Source organism: Neoarius graeffei, chromosome 6 (genome assembly GCF_027579695.1).
Source record: "Neoarius graeffei isolate fNeoGra1 chromosome 6, fNeoGra1.pri, whole genome shotgun sequence".
In the NCBI taxonomy this organism is placed as follows: Eukaryota; Metazoa; Chordata; class Actinopteri; order Siluriformes; family Ariidae; genus Neoarius; species Neoarius graeffei.
In genome coordinates, this window is record NC_083574.1 from 15,240,436 (window position 1) to 15,261,114 (window position 20,679).

Consider the following 20,679-nt stretch of genomic DNA (forward strand, 5'->3'; position numbering starts at 1 on the left):
CATTCCAGCATAAGAACCTTATCCCATCTGTGAAACATGGTGATGGTATCATGGTTTGGGCCTGTTTTGCTGCATCTGGGCCAGGATGGCTTGCCATCATTGATGGAACATTGAATTTTGAATTATACCAGCGAATTCTAAAGGAAAATGTCAGGACATCTGTCCATGAACTGAATCTCGAGAAGGTGGGTCATGCAGCAAGACAACGACCCTAAGCACACAAGTCATTCTACCAAAGAATGGTTAAAGAAGAATAAAGTTAATGTTTTGGAATGGCCAAGTCAAAGTCCTGACCTTAATCCAATGGAAATGTTGTGGAAGGACCTGAAGCAAGCAGTTCATGTGAGGAAACCCACCAACATCCCAGAGTTGAAGCTGTTCTGTACAGAGGAATGGGCTAAAATTCCTCCAAGCCGGTGTGCAGCACTGATCAACTGTTACCAGAAATGTTGAGTTGCAGTTATTGCTGCATAAGGGGGTCACACCAGATACTGAAAGCCAAGGTTCACATACTTTTGCCACTCACAGATATGTAATATTGGATCATTTTCCTCAATAAATAAATGACCAAGTATAATATTTTTGTCTCATTTGTTTATCTGGGTTCTCTTTGTCTACTTTTAGGACTTGTGTGAAAATCTGATGATGTTTTAGGTCATATTTATGCAGAAATATAGAAAATTCTAAAGGGTTCACAAACTTTCAAGCACCACTGTACAGGAACCAAACTTCACTTGTCAGAGGAAGCATCAGCATTGATGTTACCAAGCATTAACATAAAAAAGTTTGCTGTTTGAAGAGTGTTTATTACAAAATCAAAGCAAATCAGATGAGGTAATAATGTAAAAACAAACAAACAAAAAACATTTAATTGACTTTAGCTAAAATATAGATATAATATAATCAAGCTTGTGATCCATTCAGTTTTTACATTTTGTTCCTTGGAAGCTCCATTCTGATTCACTTAATGTTGAATGTTATTGCTGCAAGTTTCTTCTACGAGACTCAGTCATATTCGGTGTGGGCTTTTTTAAAGGTACAGGAGTTAAATGAGTCAAAACAACAAGTGTATGGTTCAAGTAGGTACCAATGTTGACCATGGAAAAACCTTCTGTAGGATGTATGTGAAGAGAGCTAGTCGCATAATAGAAAAAGAGACTAGCATACACAAGAGAAGCAAGGACTCTGACTCATAAGGTTTTTGTTTTAAATAATAAACCATTTTGATAAATTTCCATCCTATTTCTGCATAGATTATTACATACAGTAACATAGCAGGCTGAAATGCAAATACCTGTACAATAAGTAAGTATATTGTATAATGTGTCAAAAAATAATAAACAATTAACTCACCTATATGAAATTGATTTGTAGTCAGAGATCATTAAATAAATAAATCTCTGTGAAGAAGGTACAATAAGATTGAGCTGGATCTGTTGTCTCCTTTTTTGTTCTTGCCAAAGGGGTCCTGTGTTAATGAGAAATTTACTTTATTTATTCATTTACTTACTTACTTATTTCATCTACTTTATTACTTCCACCAACTTTGATGGAAGAGGTTATGTCTTTGCCTCCGTACACATCCACACCAAGACTTAGGCCAAGTTTACATTAGACCATATCTGTCTCATTTTCTTCGCGGATGCACTGTCCGTTTACATTAAAACGCCTGGAAACGCCGGGAAACGGGAATCCGCCAGGGTCCACATATTCAATCCAGATCGTGTCTGGTCCAGTGCTGTGTAAACATTGAGATACGTGGATATGCTGTGCTGAGCTCTAGCTGGCGTCGTCATTGGACAACGTCACTGTGACATCCACCTTCCTGATTCGCTGGCGTTGGTCATGTGACGCGACTGCTGAAAAACGGCGCGGACATCCGCCTTGTATCACCTTTCATTAAAGAGTATAAAAATATGAAAATACTGCAAATACTGATGCAAATACTGCCCATCGTGTAGTTATGATTGTCTTTAGGCTTGCCATCCTTCCACTTGCAAGTGGTAAGTGACTTGCGCACAGGGGCTCAGTCCCGAATCACTGCTCGTGCACTACACTCGCGCGCTCTGTGAGCTGCGCAGGGCCGGAGTGCGCACCCTCCAGAGGGCACTCGCTGTTCAGGGCGGAGTGATTTGGAGCGCAGCCGCTGAGGAGGAAGCGATGAGCCGCACTGACACATTTCAACTTACGTGCCGAATTAGTCATGTGATTAGCGTATCTGTGTATTGGCGTTGCTGTGTGCACCCAAATCGTGTATTGGCGTTGCTGTGTGCACGCGAATCGTTTTTAAAAACGTTAATCTGATGATCCGCTGATATGGTCTAATGTAAACCCCACCTCAGTTGACTACAATGACTCACATGATGGCAGGCAGAGCCAACGACCCACAGATAACCCTAATGACCCTCTAGGTTGATAACACCATTCACACCTGGCCTCCAGTGACCCTAACACCTACAGGATGACTGAGAGGGTCAATAAACCATGTGACCTCAACAACTCTCCTTAAGGTTGCTTTTAGTCCACTGGAGGATAAATACCTGGAACTCCCCACTCAGACAGAACTGAAGAAGCCTTTTGGATGAGAAGTGAAACGTCTTCAAGAATTTCAAGCAAGTCCAGTTGCATTCTTCAGCACCTACAGTTTATGATGACCTGGATGACTGAGAACCTTCACAGACATACTTTTGTTTGTTACTTGCGAAAATTGGAGAGTTTTGCAAGTATGTTGACCTGTCCGTTTGTCCGTTTGTTTGTTGGTGCTCTAGCATCATCATTTCTTGACCAATCTTCACCAAAATGCACAGAACAACTCACTAGGGACACACAAAGTTTTTGGTGGGTCAAGATCAAAGGTCAAATCTTGTAAATACACTTAATTGGCCATAACTTCCGTTTTTTTGTGATTTTCACAAGTTTTGTGCTCTGCACATCTTTTCATTTGTTTGTTTGTTTCTGTTCCCAATGTAACTCAAAAAACAGTGAACGGATTTTGATTAAATTTAGAGGAAAGGTGGGGCATGGGCCAAGGAACAATTGATTAGATTTTGATGCAAATCCAGATATGTATGTGGATCCAGGATCTAGACATGTGTGCAGGTCCAGGAGTTTTATCCTGTCTTCTCAACGTAACTCAAAAAGTAGTGAATGGATTTGGATGAAATTTGGTGAAAAGCTTTAGTATTATCCTAGGTTCAAGTGATTTGATTTTGATGTTGATATGTATCTTGGTGGAGTTATGCACTCTACTGAGTGCCCTTCTAGTTTTTCCTAATGTAACACATGAGCAGGCAATTAAATATATTTAATATCTTGAGCCCAGTGCATCTGACTTGGAAACGATGATTTATTTAAGCTGATTATTCTTCTTCTTCTTTTTCGAGTCCGTTGCAATCTCAGATGTCGTTCTGCCAGTATCGAGCATAGGCCACAGCTGATGGGGTAGGTTCTGCCAGGTCTTCTGGACTGCACTGGGGAGCATCAACACATTCATTGTCTGCACCGATCCACAGCTGCATGTGTCTTCTGTTGTGTACTTCCAAGCTTTCATCAGTGCTTTGCACCTCCCTTGTTCTACACGCAGTCTGTTTAGTGACTTCCAGGTTAGCCAGCCAAGGTCGTGGCCACTAGCAAGGCTTTCTGTGGGTGTGATTCCTCTGTCCAACCATTCAAGTGCTTGTGTGTCATAAGTTTGCCATTCATCTTTCCAGATGTTGGCCCTTGCTTCCTGTTTGGTTGTCTGGAAATGCAGGACTGTTTGCATGAAGCTGGCTCTGGATGAAAGCCTGCTTTGGGTTCTACATAGCCATGCAAGGGGTGTCTGGTGTCTGTCTCCTGTGCTCTCCGCTCATCTCCAGTGATAACTGATCATCTGATGTGTGGGGGAGAGATGCCGGCTAGTGCATAGAGGCACGGGATAGGTGTTGTCTTGACAAATCCCGTGATAATGTGACCGGTGTCATTTAGGGCTGTGTCGACCAGTTTGGTGTGGCGTGATCGACTCCAGCTTGAACAGGTGTACTCTGCTGTGGAGAAACACAGTGCAATGGCAGTTGGATGGATTGTTGGTGGGTCTGCGTCCCACTTGGAGCTCACTAGTTTATGCAGGATGTTATTGCAGGTGTTGATCTTGGCTTTGGTGTTTTCCATGTGTTTCTTAAAGGAGAGTGTCCTTTAAGTGTAACTCCAAGGTACATTGGGTGTGGGTGGCTAGAGAGTTTGTGGCCATCCCAAGTGATGATCAGTTCTTTTTTGGCATCTCAGTTTCTCAGGTGGAAACTGCATAGTTGGGTTTTTAATGGGTTGGGTTTCAGGTGGTACTTACTGTAATAGCTTGACATGTCTTGGAGAGCACTTTCAAGGACAAACTCAATTTTCCAGAAGTCAACTTGTTGGGTGGTGATGCAGAGGTCATCTGCGTAGATGAAGCGCTGGCATTCTGGGGGCAGTGGCTGATCATTTGTGTATATATTGAAAAGGAGAGGGGCTAGTATGCTACCTTGTGGTAGGCTGTTCTTTTGGGCTTTCCATTTACTCCTCTGGTCATTCAGCTGGATGTAAAAGTGCCTGTTGTTGAGAAGGCTCTTGATCACTTGACACAAGTTCAGGTCACCGGTCATGTCAAGTAGTTTCCTGACCATTGCACGATATTGGACAGTATCATAGGCTGCAGTCAGATCTATAAATGCTGCTCCAGTTACTAGTTTGTCTTCACCCCATCCTCAGTGTGTTGGGTGAGTTTGAGTAGCTGTCCAGCACAAGAACGGCCAGGATGAAAACCAGTGTGATCTTTAGTCAGCTTGGTGTCTATGAGTGGCATGAGGTGTTGTAGTAGCAGCCTCTCATAGACCTTGTAAGTGATACAGAGGAGGGAGATGGGGCGGTAGCTCTTTGGGGATGATGGGTCTTTGCCGGGTTTGGGGATTGCAACAACTTTGGCCTTTCTTCAGACAGGAGGGATGGTTTTCTGTGCCATACATGTGTATATCATCTCCAGGAGCCAGGTCTTTAGCATTTCCACCAGTCTGCAATCAATCCCTGCTGCTTTCCTGGGTTTCAGCTTTCCCATTGCAGTTTCGAGTTCTATATCAAAGGGTTTGGTGAGAGGACTGGCTGGTTGTGGCTGGTCTGATACCACTGTATGGCAGTGTTCTCCTGTGGGATGGTGGTGATTTTGGCTATGGCCGTTAGCCATCAGCCATGATGCAACAGAATTTGCTGTGACCGTTGCGTTTATGGGAGGTGTGGTGTTGTCTTCGCCAAGATGACGGATTGTGGCCCATGCCTTCCTGCTGTTGTTTGTCATATTGGTGTTTTCTATCATCTCCTTCCAAACCTTCCTTCATTCTTCCACGACTTCACAAATCAAGGTCTCTCCAAGTTCCATGGTGGTAGATGAGAAAGGGTCCTTGTTATATTCCTCATGATAGGCTCTCATCAGGTCGCTGGATGTTTCTGATAACCCAGGAATATACTGTGTCTGACATCCTTTGGGTATGTAACATCTGGCTGCCCTCTTCACCAAGTCTGTGAAGTTGGTGTAGTTGTAGTTATTGGGGTGCAGTGGTTTGTTGGATATGGAGTCCTCAATTGCCTTTTGGAATGACAACCAGTCAGCTTTCTGTAGGTTAAACCTTTTGCGGAAAGGGACGGTTGTTGCTTGGAGTGCAGATCTGACTGTGATGGCAATTGATCGGTGCTGGGTATGAGGGATGGGATCCAGGACTTCCTTCACACTTCTGGAAGTGATTTCGCTGCTCACACAGGCAAGGTCTGGGTTATATCCCTGTTTCCATCTGGTGCTGTGGAAAGACTTGGGTAGTTTGGCATTGTGGATTAGTGTCAAGTGTTTGGACTCAAGCCAGGTTTCAACTTCATCTCCATCTTGGTTGTTGCTCTCATAGCCCCATGATGTGCTGTGGGCATTGAAGTCGCCGATGCTGATGTGGAATCTCCTTTTGCATCTCTCTGGTAGTTGTGTGTGAATAAAGGGGTTGGGGGTGGTTTGTACACAGATGTAACAGAGACATTTGGGAGGGCAACTCTGATGGTTTCCATGTGCCCCTCCGTGGTGTGGGTACAGACTTCCTCAATCTTGAGGTATGAATTTAAGCTGATTCATATTATGTAACTTGATTGTTCATTTCATCAAGTGCTTATTGTTCTTATTATTTGATGTACTTAAATATTTGTATTAAGATTCAGTTTTATTTTAGGTTAACCTTTTTTTTCAATTATGAGATGAGCTTAGATTTTTACAGAATATATGGAATTGATGGAAAGGAAATCAATATGTAGTCCTGTCAAAAATACAGTTTTTCTATTACTCTGTAATGCAATATGCCATTATTGTAAACATTAAAGTGAATTATTAATTGTGGAAACCACTGTACCAAACAACTTTGCTGATATTGCATCATTGTACATTTTTTATACTATAAAAGTCTGAAAAGTTATGATATATTTTCAATTTTTTGACATTTTTCTACAATTCCATAAATCAGTGGGAAGATGATGACAAATCAAGGCTCTGATACTCACATCTATCTGTGATCCCTGGCAGGTCATTTGTCAACAGTTAACTCGACAGTGAGCTTTATGATAAGATTTGTATTTGATGTTGCTGATATCAAATTTTGAATTTGATGTCAGCAACACATTTCAAAAAAGTTGGGACAGGGGCATGTTTACCACTGTGTTGCATCACCTCTACTTTTAACAACTCTCTGTAAACATTTGGGAACTGAAGAGACCAATTGATGTAGTTTTGAAAGAGAAATGTTGTCCCATTCTTGTCTGATATATGATTTCAGTTGCTCAGCAGCCTCCTTTGTCATATTTTACACTTCATAATGTATCAAATGTTTTAAATGGGAGACAGCTCTTGAGTGCAGGCAGGTCAGTTAGCACCTGGACTCTTTTACTACAGATCCATGCAGTTTTATGCAAAAAGCAGATTGGCATTGTCTTGCTGAAAGAAGGAAGCCCTTCCCTGAAAAAGACTTTGTCTGGATGGCAGCATATTACTCTGAAATGTGTAGATATCATTCAGCATAAATGATGCCTTGCCAGATGTACAAGCTATCCATGTTAGATGCACTAATCCTCCAGGATTTCACGACGTTGCGATTTGCAACTTCAATGCAAATTCAACCAATCCCCGCGAATTCAGGGCGGTGTTGCAATTATATCCAATCACCGCAACTTTCCCGCAAATTTGACCAATCGTTGGCATCTTCTTGAGGTGATGTCGACAAACTACCTTCCGCCTTCCGTGTATACGTTCAAGAGAAGCAGCATGTGTGAGTCAGTGTTTATATAGGCTTAAATTTTGTTACTGAAAGTGTGTTATGTTTACAGTGAAGGACTGTGTGCACTTTACATTATTTTTTTACTTACTACAAGAAATTAATGGATGCCAGCATTTTTGCCAAAATTGTATTTTATTTTCCATTGTTTAGGCAGCTTCAGCATTATACTGTGAGATTCTGTTCAAATTGTTTTATTCTTCTATGAAGCCTGAGCCATTTATTTTATTAGTTTATAATTATTGTTTAATTTAGTCTTCAGGAGAGACTGCCTGCACACAGTACTAGTATTAATAGTTTTTTTTTTCTTACATGAAAGCTGAGGCATTTATATTATATTTTAAGGTAACTTCATGTTGTGCTGTGAGTAGTGTTGTGCATGAACGCATTCAAAAGAACGCGTTCATTGAACACGCTCGTTTTTCCATGAACTTTGAACTGAATGCAACAACTTTGTAATGAAAGAACTTGAACGTGAATTCATTCAAATTATGCAACATGAACGACAAACATGAAGATGAACGAAACATGAAACCTGATGAATCGAGTGGCACGTCTACTTGCAAGATATTTTACGTTCTACTACTTCACTGTCAGTCTGATGTTGTTGTCACTCACTGCCCTGAGGTGCCGTGTGTGTGCAATGCATCATGGATAACGTAGTGTGAAGCCGGAGGTAGTGGATGGCCCTATGATTTGGCTCCATACTACGTTACCCATGATGCAGCAGAGCAGAGTAGGCGTAACCCAGCATTCCCTAGCTACAGGCAGCAGACAGCGCGCACACCACAGCCGGCGCACACTCACAGCAACATGGCCAGTGAAAGTTCAAGTAGCGGCACGGAGAACACAGATGAGACGGATTCTCCTCATGGTTATTTACAGTAATTTTACACAATTTCACACAAAGACTCAGACGGTAAAAACCTTACCTTTCTGTGTAAGCTCTGTCCACCTTTCCTGAAAAAAAACCAAGTAAGAACATCGACAACGTCGTTCTCAAATTTGAAACGACACATTGAGTTGAAGCATCTGTCCAGTTTCAAAGCATATATGCAAGTCCTCGAGGATCAGAAGGGAAAGGGCAAGAAGATCCCCTGCCAAAATCCCAAAATCTAAGTCACACTGCCTGCAGCCTTCAAGAGTACCACTGTCTCCCAGCAGCAGGTAGATAAACTGATTATTGACTACATTGTGGAAGATTTACAACCACTAAGCAAAGTTGAGAAATCCTCGTTCATCAGACTAGTTTATTAGAAGTTACTGTTAGTTGAAACTGAAAGCATTTGTTTGAAGTCACGTGTAACGTTTTGGTGCAGTGGTTGAGTCAGTGAAGAAATCAAAATATTTTGTCCTTTTTCCATGTATAGTATGTACAATAACTTCCATTTTGTGTGATAGAATATAATATCTATAATATGTGAGTAGTTTTGAGCTAGAATGTAGCATATGATTTTAGTCTTTATTTTCATATTCCGCCTAAAAGTAAAATGAACTGAACTTTGAACTAGTTCAGAATTAAAACTGTGAACTATGAACGTGACCAGTTCACTTTTAACATGTTTGAACTGAACTTGAACTAGTTTAAAAAAAGTGTGAACTTGCACAACACTGGCTGTGAGGTTCTATGCACTTTAACTTTTGAACCAACAGGTGCATTTGGATAAGTAAAGCCTATTTTTCTGCATTTTTGTAGACCTGGTAATCTTTTATATTGGTAAAGTTGTTTATAGGATGGGCGGCATAGTGGTGTAGTGGTTAGCGCTGTCGCCTCACAGCAAGAAGGTCTGGGTTCGAGCCCCGTGGCCAGCGAGGGCCTTTCTGTGCAGAGTTTGCATGTTATCCCTGTGTCTGCGTGGGTTTCCTCCGGGTGCTTCGGTTTCCCCCACAGTCCAAAGACATGCAGGTTAGGTTAACTGGTGACTCTAAATTGACCATAGGTGTGAATGTGAGTGCAAATGGTTGTCTGTGTCTATGTGTCAGCCCTGTGATGACCTGGCGACTTGTCCAGGGTGTACCCCGCCTTTCACCCGTAGTCAGCTGGGATAGGCTCCAGCTTGCCTGCGACCCTGTAGAACAGGATAAAGCAGCTAGAGATAATGAGATGAGATGTTTATAGGACCATTTCTCAGTGTCTTTGTTTTTTTAATCAATAGTTTTTCAGTAATAACTTAATATTTAACATATCACTCAATTTTAATCACAAAAAGAGAAACTCGCAACAATTTCTCACAACTTTCACTTCCTCCCGCAATGTAATCACAACAAAAACCTAAAAAACACCGCAACTTTCATCGCAATTTTTTGGAAACCCCCCTGCAACATCAGACATTTTAGCTCGCAACAATCACAAAAAAGGCCCACGAAATCCTGGGGGGATTGACTAATGCACCCTCATACCATCACAGATGCTGGCTTTTGAACTGTGCACTGATAACAAGCCGGATGGTCCATCTCCTCTTTAGCCTGGAGGACGTGGTGTCCATGATTTCTAAAAAGAATTTCTACTTTTGATTTGTCAGACCTCGGGACAATTTTCCACTTTGCCTCAGTCCATCATAAAAGAGCTTGGGCCCAGAGAAGTTTCTGGATATTGTTTATATCTGGTTTTAAGTTAAATTTGTGGATGCAGTAATGAACTGTTTTCACAGATGATGGTTTTCTGAAGTGTTCCTGAGCCCATACAGTGATTTCCACTACAGACACGTGTCTGCTTTTAATGCAGTGTTGCCTGAGGGTCTGAAGATCACAGGCATCCAACGTCAGTTTTCAGCCTTGTCTCTTGCATACAGAGATTTCTTCAGATTCTCTGAACCTTTTAATGATGATATGTACCATAGATGATGTGATTCCCAAATTATTTGCAATTTTACATTGTGGAACATTATTCTTAAATTGTTGCACTGTTTGCCCATGCAGTCTTTCACAGAGCGGTGAACCCCTCCCCATCTTAACTTCTGAGAGACTCTGCCTCTCTGGGATGCTCTTTTTTTTTATACCCAATCATGTTACTGACCTGTTGCCAATTAACCAAATTAGGGGTTTTGTTTGTTTGTTTGTTGTTTAGCATTACACAACTTTTTCAGTCTTTTGTTGCCCTGTCCCAACTTTTTTGAAATGTGTTGCTGACATCAAATTCAAAATGAGCACAAGTTTTTCAAAAAACAATAAAAATTTCTGTTTCAACATTTAATATGTTGTCTTTGTACTATTTTCAATGAAATACAGGGTTTCCATGATTTGCAAATTATCACATTCTGTTTTTATTTACAGTTTATGTAGCATCCCAACTTTTTTGGAATTGGGGTTGTAGAAATTAATATCAGGTAGGGAGATGGAGAATGGAGCAAAGTCTAGACATACCATTAGGTCTTAGAAAGATTAACAATTCAAAACAAAACAACCAACTTATTATTCACACAGATTACTTCATAATGATTTATGAGAGGTACTTTAAGGACATGGCCTCCTGCATGAAGTACTGGACAGAAATGATGATTCAGCATTCTGATACAAAATTAATTTCCCATATTATCATCAAAACTGCCGCACTGGCACACTGGTAATCAAACACTGTTAGCGCTGAGCGAATGCCCAGGAATTAATTTAGCACTGGTGATTTGTAACCATTTGTATGTTTATTCAACTTATGCATGGTGAAAATAATAAATGGAACACCACTTGTTTTATGAGATTATTTATTATACATCAAAATAAAGGCTGTTAATATACTGTACATATAGGCAACAATGAGAAGTTTCCTTTGCTAATTAGCACACAAGTGTGTGTGTGTGTGTGTGTGCGCGCGTGTGTTTATCTAGCAAGAAGACAAATGCATTACATGGAGAGAGAGAGAGAGAGAGAGAGAGAGAGAGAGAGAGAGAGAGATTGGATTTACTGTGGCTATCTGTTTGCCATATTGTGACATTCATTTAGCCAATTTCCTCATGCATTTGATGATGGCCATAAAATACCCTCAATGTTAAATTTAACAAATTTGAATTAGTTCCGCTTGGATTCATCACTGGCAGAGATTCTAATTTTATCATCTGTTGTTCCAAATTGGTTCTTGCCTTGTTCTGGGATGTCAGTAGAAAAAAAAAAAAAGGAAAATTTGTAAACTAGTTGCCCCCTGGATGATGTTAGGAACTATACAGTGCCAGGGAAGAAGGAAAAAAAAAGGTATACTCTGTTCATTTTGAAATGAAAATAGGAAAACAGGGAAGCTTTTTTTTTACCTTATTTTATTTTCATTTCTCAGAACACAGACAAATAGGAAATGAATTAAATTTTCAAATAATATTCACTCATTTTTAATTATTTCTACTCGTTTCAAGGTGAGTTAGCTGTTACAAAGTCTAGAAATATGAATGAATCCAAATATGGGGGGGGGGGGGGGGGGACGCTTCAGTGCATTTCAGCATAAACAGATTCAACCTGGAAGTACAATTTGGTGATTCTACGGACTGATTAAAGGTGCTGACTGCAAAGTTGAATTCTAGGCAAAAATGTTCTCTTTCTATTGCTGTTGGAGTTTCGAGATGTTTTGCATTGATTTGAAGTTGATTTGAGTTGAAATTGATGAGTTGTGCTGCTGCACACACTGTGTATCCTATGTATGAATGTTTTGCCGAGATAAAATGTGTCTTGCATTTTATGATTCCCGAACTTACTGAAGCAAGTGAGCAACAATATCACGTGACCATCATGGGGCGTGTTTGACCTACATTTAACCAAAACAAGTCTGCATGGTCAAACATGGCAGATTCCGCTCTCCCTCCAGCTAAAAGCCAGCGGAAAAGAAAAGGAAAATATGAAAGCGAAACAGCTAGAAAGTGCACCAGAAAAGTGATGGAAACCAAAGGTTGTCTGCAAGAATTTTTGTGAAAGGACAGATCAACTGCTGTAATTGACTGAAGGATGAAACAGGTGAAGACTCTGACAAAGAATCTGCAGCGCTTATCTTGGATTAGTGAGTATGGTGTTATCCACCTAATGTTTTGATCTTACAGAGAAAGAAACAATAACACAAAAGCAGTAACAGAGAAAAGATATATTCGTCTTTTGTTTCACGGATCTATTCGCGAATATCAACCACAAATTACATAACTTTGACTCAAAACTCTCTGAGGTTGATACAGATTCATGATGTTTTCCACACATCACCATCTTGGTATGACGCAGTTCCATAGAGATGCTAATTAGTTAAAGCTCCTCGCATTCGGCTGTTTCCGTAGGGCTGTGCTGTTTACGTAAAGAGGTAGAAAAATGGTCCCAAAATGGAGAAAAGCGACCCTCAGCACATCAAAATTGACTTTGCAGTCAGTACATTGAAGATGTGCAATCTGGGACTGTACTCCCTTTTCACGAAGGATATGTTAGAAATAGAATCAATTTATGCAGAAATCAACAATGGGTGATTAAAATTAATCTTAAATTGCAGCATCTGGACAATCCTGCTGATCTTTTTCAGCCACCATGCCATCCTCCTTTACCATCACCCTCATGCTCTTTTTAAAAAGCGCATAGTTTTAATCTAGCTACTACTTTTCCGATCTTCAGTGGTCCAGTTGATGTGAACCTGTGCACATTTATTTAACTGTAGCTTCAAATACCAGTTTCTGACTGACATGAGTGGAACCTGGTGTGATCCTGTATTCTTTTAGCCTTTCACAACGTTCATTTTCTGAATTACTGTGTGTTCTGAGATGCTTTTCTGCTCACCACATTTGCAAAGAGTGGTTATTTGGGTTCCTGCCAGCTTGAACCAGTCTAGCAATTCTCCTCTGACATCCTCAGAGGTATTTCTACCCTTATTTTTTCCCCATGATGTTTGATTTGAACAAGCTTTGGACATGAATCAGCATGATTGTATACATTACACTGCTGACACATAATTGGCTGCTTGGAAATCATATGTGTACTGCATGTGCAGATGTGTACAGATGTTCATAATAAAATGTACATAGAAGCAATATTGAAAAAGCAATTTTCAACCTGCATAAATTTTGAATACGTGGCATCGGAAGCAATCATGAGCTCTCTTCAGTGTACGGTACATCAGTGTTTTATGGTGCAATGGAACAACCACACAAAGTCAGCTTTCAGATTCACAGATAAAGATGGAATAAAAGCCCACATTCAGACTGCAACAGTGAGCATCCTGTTGAAATTCTTCCTGTAGTGTGAGGTTGGCAGCTGCCCATGAGAACAGACAATATCACAAAATTTAATGCTTTCCTTCATGCGATAAAGCAGAGCATACCGCTATGCACTTGGGAAGGTCTTGTTTATGGTCGCTTCACAATAATCTCCTATCAAACATGCATGCTGGGGCAGAGCAAGGGTTATTCCCTCACTATATTGCCTCGAAAGGAACATCCTCTTACATTATTCGTTTCTCCCTTCAGATATCAACAATGCATTGCAAAGATGCACTGAGATATTACAGTTTTGAGTCAGCCATGAATATCTGTTCAAACGTGGACTTTTCATTTTATTTTCTGTTTGAGAAACAGTGGAGTCAAAACTTTTAAATAAGTAGAGACAAAAAAGTAAGCTTACATGGTAGCACTTTTCTTAATTAATGCTTAAAGGTGCTTGCACTCAGTGCAAAATGTACACTGTTCTTACTCTTTAGGTGACTTTGGCCATACCTAACAACCTTTGCCCCCACCCCCACTCTCTAATTCCCTTCCCTCTGTCCGTCCCTTTCTGTTGAGTTACATGTCGATCCTGAGACACCAGTGATGCTGACCTCTTCTGCTCTCCGGACCTGCCTGATCTATCCTGATGCCTTACATCTGGCTGGAGTCTCATCACATTGCTCCTGTGGAGGGTGACCCCATACGGACAGTCGAAGGTCACACTTGGAAGATGGCTCTGGAAACTTACAGTAATGCATCTATGGCTGAGGACTGCAGTTGTCATTAGCAGTTTTGTACTCAAGTTTTCATCAATGAACAATTTATAACTTCAACAAAAAAGACTTAATGTTAAAACTGTAATGAATTTCCTGGTTACACAGTTATACGTTGTGACTATATAGGACACATTACATTACAGTCATTTAGCAGAGGCTGTTATCCAGAGTGACATACAACATACCCAGAGTAAACTGTGGGTGGTAAAAGAGAGCAACTGGACTTGCTTGAAGATTCTTGAAGATGTTTCACCTCTCATCCGAAAGGCTCCTTCAGTTCTGTCTGACTAATAGGGAGTACCAGATATTTATCCTTTCATGGATGAAAGGTAATCCTAAGGTGTCGTTGAGTCATCCTGTTGGTGTGGGTCACTGGGGGCTGGGTGTGAATGGCCTAGAGAGTCGTTGGGGTGATCAATGGATTGCTGGTTCTCTCTGTCCTCCTGTGAGTCACTGAAAACAGCTGGGTTTTGGTGTGCATTCAAATGTCTGGGAAGTGTGCCAAGGACTGCATTGTAGGTGGCTGATAAATGGTGTCTTATGCCGCTTTTCCACTACCAACGCGGCTGAGTTGGGGTGAGTCGAGCTGAGTGGGGCTGTTGGAGTTGCATTTCGACTACAACCGCGCTGAACCATGCTGGCTGGAAGTGGGTGGACACATTGGGCGGAGTTAGCGAAAGGGGGTGGACGTCACGTGATGTCGTTAGGCGGCGCAAACAGTGACATCAGTGACCTTTTAAGCGGTAGTCTCACGACCCGGATAGTAAACATGGAGTCGTTAGTGTTGCTGGTCTTGGTGCTGTGGCTTGTTGTCACCGACAACGCCAACAGATACTGGCAAGAGCGTATAGATGAGGCGAGGCGCATAAGGCTTCAGAAATTCTCGTAATTAGTAATTCTTCTTCTTCCGGGTTTACGGTGTTTACAGATCCCAGCGTGCTCGCGGGTCGTGTGTGGGCGTGTGAGGACACTCCTCCTCACCAATCAGTGCACAGGGGAGTGTCTCCTCACGCCCCTAGCCCCACTTGGCTCGGTTTGGCTCGCTTCAGCCCCACTCCAAAACCGTGCGAGTTTTGGGTGCTAAGCAGAGCTGAAGCGAGCTGAGTCGTGCTGTTCTGAGGTAGTCGAAACGCGAGCCGTGTCGGGCTGAAGTGAGCTGAAGTGAGCTGAAAAAGGGTAGTGGAAAAGGGCCATTAGACCACCACCTCTGTTCAGTGATGGCCATTCCAGGTTGACAAAAATGGCTTCTTTAACTCCTCGCTCATACCAACGATCCTCTCTGGCTAAAATGCATACGTTTCAATCCTGAAATGAGTGTCCTTTATTGTTAAGATGAAGGTAGACAGCAGAGTCCTGGCCTGAGGAACTGGCTGTCCTGTGTTAAGCCATGCACCTATGAAGTGGTTGTTTTGTTTCCCCAATATACGAGGCTGTGCATTCCTTACTGCACTGAATTGCATACACTATGGTTTCCTGTTTATGTCTGGGTATTTTGTCCTTAGGGTGGACCAGCTTCTGCTTCAGGGTGTTACTGGGTCTGAAATGTACCAGAATGTTGTGTTTGTAGAATATCCTCCTGAGTTTCTTATGTAGATAGATTAGATTAGATTAGATAAAACTTTATTGATCCCTTTGGGAGGGTTCCCTCAGGGAAATTAAGATTCCAGCAGCATCATTACAGATAAACAGAGAAAAGAAATAGAGAAAAACTTCTAGATAAATTAAAATAAATTAAGTATTTACATATACAAATATAAAAGAATAAGATATGGGGAAGAGAGGAAGGGGAGGGGGAAAAGGGAGAGAAATGGGGTTAGGGTAAGTGTATGTGGGGGGGAGCAGGAAAGATATTGCACTTTATATTGCACATTATATTGCACATTGTCTGGTATTGCTTATTGTTAGGCTAGGCTACTGCTCCTTCCCATCCTCTGTCCTCCTGTTACCCCTCCTCCCCCCCAGAGAGGAGTTGTACAGTCTGATGGCATGAGGGACAAAGGAGCTTTTAAGTCTGTTCGTCCTGCACTTGGGAAGGAGCATTCTGTCACTGAACAGGCTCCTCTGGTTGCTGATGACGGTGTGCAGAGGGTGACTGGCATTGTCCATGATGTTCAATAGTTTGTCCATAGACCTCTTCTCTGCCACCGTCACCAGAGAGTCCAGCTTCATGCCGACCACAGAGCCAGCCCGCCTGATCAGTTTGTCCAGCCTGGATGTGTCCTTCTTGGATGTGCTGCCCCCCCAGCACACCACGGTGTAAAACAGGACAGACTGAGAGAACATCCACAGGAGTTTCCTGCAGATGTTAAAGGACCACAGCTTCCTAAGGAAGTATAGCCTGCTCTGTCCCTTCCTGTATAAGTGATGTACAATAATGTAGGGAATGACAATGTTCTTGCATTTGTTCCTGTTATCTTCCTTGTCTGTTATGTTCCTTTTTCTGCTCTTGAAAAAAAGCCCAGTTGGGATACCCGCAGTTCTGAAGTGCTTTCTTGATGTGATTTTGCTCCTTCTCTTTTCCCTCTACCTTTGTAGGAATGTTCTGAGCCCTGTGTTGCAAGGTCCTAATGACCCCCAATTTGTGTTCCAGTGGGTGGTGTGACTTGAAGAGTAGGTACTGGTCTGTGTGTGGGGGTTTCCAGTAGACCTCGATGCTAAGGCTTCTGTCTTGTCTAATGTGTACATCACAATCCAAGAAGGCTAGATTATTCCCACTGACGTCCTCCCGAGTGAAATTGATGTTGATATCAACTGCATTGATGTGCTTAGAGAAGGCTTCCACCTCATGGCTTTTGATTTTAACCCAGGTGTCATCCACATATCTGAACCAGTGGCTGGGAGCAATTCCTGAAAAAGTGGTCAAAGCTTTATGTTCAACTTCCTCCATGTATAGATTGGCCACAATAGGGGACACCAATGAGCCCATGGTGCATCCATGCTTCTGTCTGTAGAAACTTTCATTAAACTGGAAATAGGTGGTGGTCAGGCAGAGGTCAAGCAGGGTGCAAATCTAGTCCATGGTGAGGTTCGTTCTATCCAGTAAGGTGCTGTCTGGAAGGAGTCATTTTCTAACAGATTCAACTGCTTCTGTGGTGGGAATGCAGGTGAATAGAGAAGTGACATCATAGGAAACCATGGGTTCATCTGAGTCTAGTTTGAGGTCTGCAACTTTAGTAGCAAAATCTTGGGAGTTTTTGATGTGACGTGGTGTGTTTCCAACAAGAGGAGATAGGATGGTGGCTAGGTGTTTGGCAATGTTGTAGGTGACAGAGTTTATACTGCTGATGTTAGGTCTGAGTGGAGCTCCTTCCTTGTGAATCTTGGGGAGTCTGTATATGAGAGGAATGGCTTCCCCAGGGTACAATCTGTAGTACAGAGATCGGTTGATCAACCGAATGGTATATTTCAGACCCAGTAACACCCTGAAGCAGAAACTGGTCCACCCTAAGGACAGAATAGCCAGACACAAACAGGACAACATAGTGTATGCAATTCAGTGCAGTGAGGAATGCACGGACTCGTATATTGGGGAAACAAAACAACTGCTTCACAGGCACATGGCTCAACACAGGAGATTCAGTTCCTCAGGCCAGGACTCTGCTGTCTATCTTCATCTTAACAACAAAGGACACTCATTTCAGGATTGAAACGTATGCATTTTAGCCAGAGAGGATCGTTGGTATGAGCGAGGAGTTAAAGAAGCCATTTTTGTCAACTTGGAATGGCCATCACTGAACAGAGGTGGTGGTCTAAGACACCATTTATCAGCCACCTACAATGCAGTCCTTGGCACACTTCCCGGACATTTGAATGCACACCAAAACCCAGATGTTTTCAGTGACTCACAGGAGGACAGAGAGAACCAGTAATCCATTGATCACCCCAATGACTCTCGAGGCCGTTCACACCCAGCCCCCAGTGACCCACGCCAACAGGATGACTCAACGACACCTTAGGATTGCTTTTCATCCATGAGAGGATAAATACCTGGTACTCCTTATTAGTCAGACAGAACTGAAGAAGCCTTTCAGATGAGAGGTGAAACGTCTTCAAGAATCTTCAAGCAAGTCCAGTTGCTCTCTTTTACCACCCACAGTTTACTATGACCTGGATGACTGAGAATCTTCACAGATAAACATCCCCAGAGCAGTCTGGGGAGCATTTGGGGGTGAGGTGCCTTGCTCAAGGACACTTGAGCCATTCCTGCTGATCCAGGGAATCAAACCAGCAACTTTTTGTTCCCAAGGCTGCTTCTCTAACTGTTAGGCCATGGCTTCCTCAGTTAGAGAAGAGAGGCACAGTTATAAAAGCAATATATTTATAATCATACTATCTGTTATCATGCAAATGAGGATGGGTTCCCTTTTGAGTCTGGTTCCTCTTGAGGTTTCTTCCTCATGTTGTCTGAGTGAGTTTTTTCCTTGCCACCATTGCCACAGGCTTGTTCATTGGGGATACATTAGGGATAAACTTAGGTCATGTTTAAAGTTTTTAATTTTTTGTAAAGCTGCTTTGTGACATTAAAAGTGCTATACAAATAAACTTGACTTGACATTTGGAAAGATTAGGTCTCAGACATGTAGGTTCAGACAAAGAACAGCTATTTAACTAAATTAACCTCACAAAACTTGAATGCCTCTGACACAAAGTGATGCAAACTTGGGTGGCAAGCTTGCCAACCAACACAATAGCACTTATTACCAGTAGCAATGCCCAAGTGTTCTCTAGCAAGTTTGCTAATATCACCTCAAGGTGTAGCTAGCAGCTAAACCCCTGTCCAAATGGGCCAACCTGGATTATGATTAAAAAAAAAAAAAAAATAAAATAAAACCTAGCAAGTTGAGAACTTTGCTAACACAACCAAACATCAAGCAAGTGCAACAACCCAAGATATAGCAAGGCAGCTAATGTAATATTACTTACTAGTGCAACAGAAAGAAGGGTAACTTGGTATCAGTCTTGCAGCCTTTTATGTCTCTTAGCACTCAATAACAAGTAAAAGCCATGACAAGATTTAGTCTTGTCCAGTCTCTTGCTTGGTCATGCTCTCTTTTTCTCTTCTTGGCTTCCTCCAACAGTGTCTTCTTTGGCCTCTTCTCCTTGACTGTCATGATGAGAGTCTGAGAATGCCAAATTAGCTTCTACTTTTTCTTATATGTAGTGTTGCTGCCAGATATTGGAAGATGTCCATGGTGTCATCAAGCATTACAGTTCTCCTGAAAGGTCTCTGCACTGTCAGAAATAGGGGCACAGTAGGAGTCCATTTCTGTACCCCAAGGTACAATAGACACTAATATACCCCCTAGGGCTCATTATTGGACTTCAAGGTACCTAAGTGTACCTTGTTAGGGTCAAAAAGGTACACATATATTCCCAAGCAGTATATAAATGGTACAAAAAAGTACCTTAGAGGGTCCTGCCCCAGTGACACGCCATTGTACCACTAAAGGTACACTAATGTACTTTGTTTTCTGAGTGTGGTACGTGCCACCAGAGTGACATAATGCTATAACTGGAGAACCAGGACTGGAAGACAAACCATTCTCCCTTTTATAAGTCAGTGGACCATCAAAATGATTTTGAAGCTGATATTTCAAGGTGAGAATCTTACAAAATGTTGCTTTAAGTAAAGTTGTATTAGGATAGCTTAACTATCTGCACTACCAGTGTACTGTCATGTGCTACTTAAAATTGCTTAAATTGCAAGAAGATACTGCTGTATATTAAAAATGGAGTTATTACAGTTTTACTGTTATCATATGCGTCAATTTTGTGTGTTATTCCACCCAGATTATGAACTTAAATGTGACTTTTCATTTGACATGGATGAGAAATACAGTCCATGTCATAAAGACATAGAGACTTCCTTGTTCTACAGTACACCATCCATACCATCTGGAAAGCAAGATCAATTTTTCCCAAATGCCCAGATGAATTAATTTTACAAGCTGAGAATAAAAGCACAAGAGTGAGCATTAAACAGGTGTTCATAGTACGGATGAACGAATAAGAAAATGGAATAAGTTGTCATAAGGGGTCACATATTTTTATTATTTGTTCTTTTTTCAAGAATGTGCTGCCATCATTTTCAGAAGACCTCATTTCCTGGGAAATTCAGTTCTAGACCAGTGCCGTAATCCAAATGTGTAATGATGCAATCAGAGGATAATAAAATGAGAGAGAGAGAGAATAGCTTTTTTATTCCTTGTGTTTTTCTGTACATTTCCAGCATTTCATACCTTTTCATTTTCAGTATACTAAATGAATTACTATTCCCCTTATTTTTTGATGCTATCTCAAATACTTGTAACATTCCTGAACTTACAGGTAACTCTAAAAATATTAGCACCATCTAGCAAATTACCTAAAATAAATACAGCATTAATAACATTCATGAGTGACATTTTGAACATATGGGATTAGTGTATAGATTTATTTCATAGAAATAAG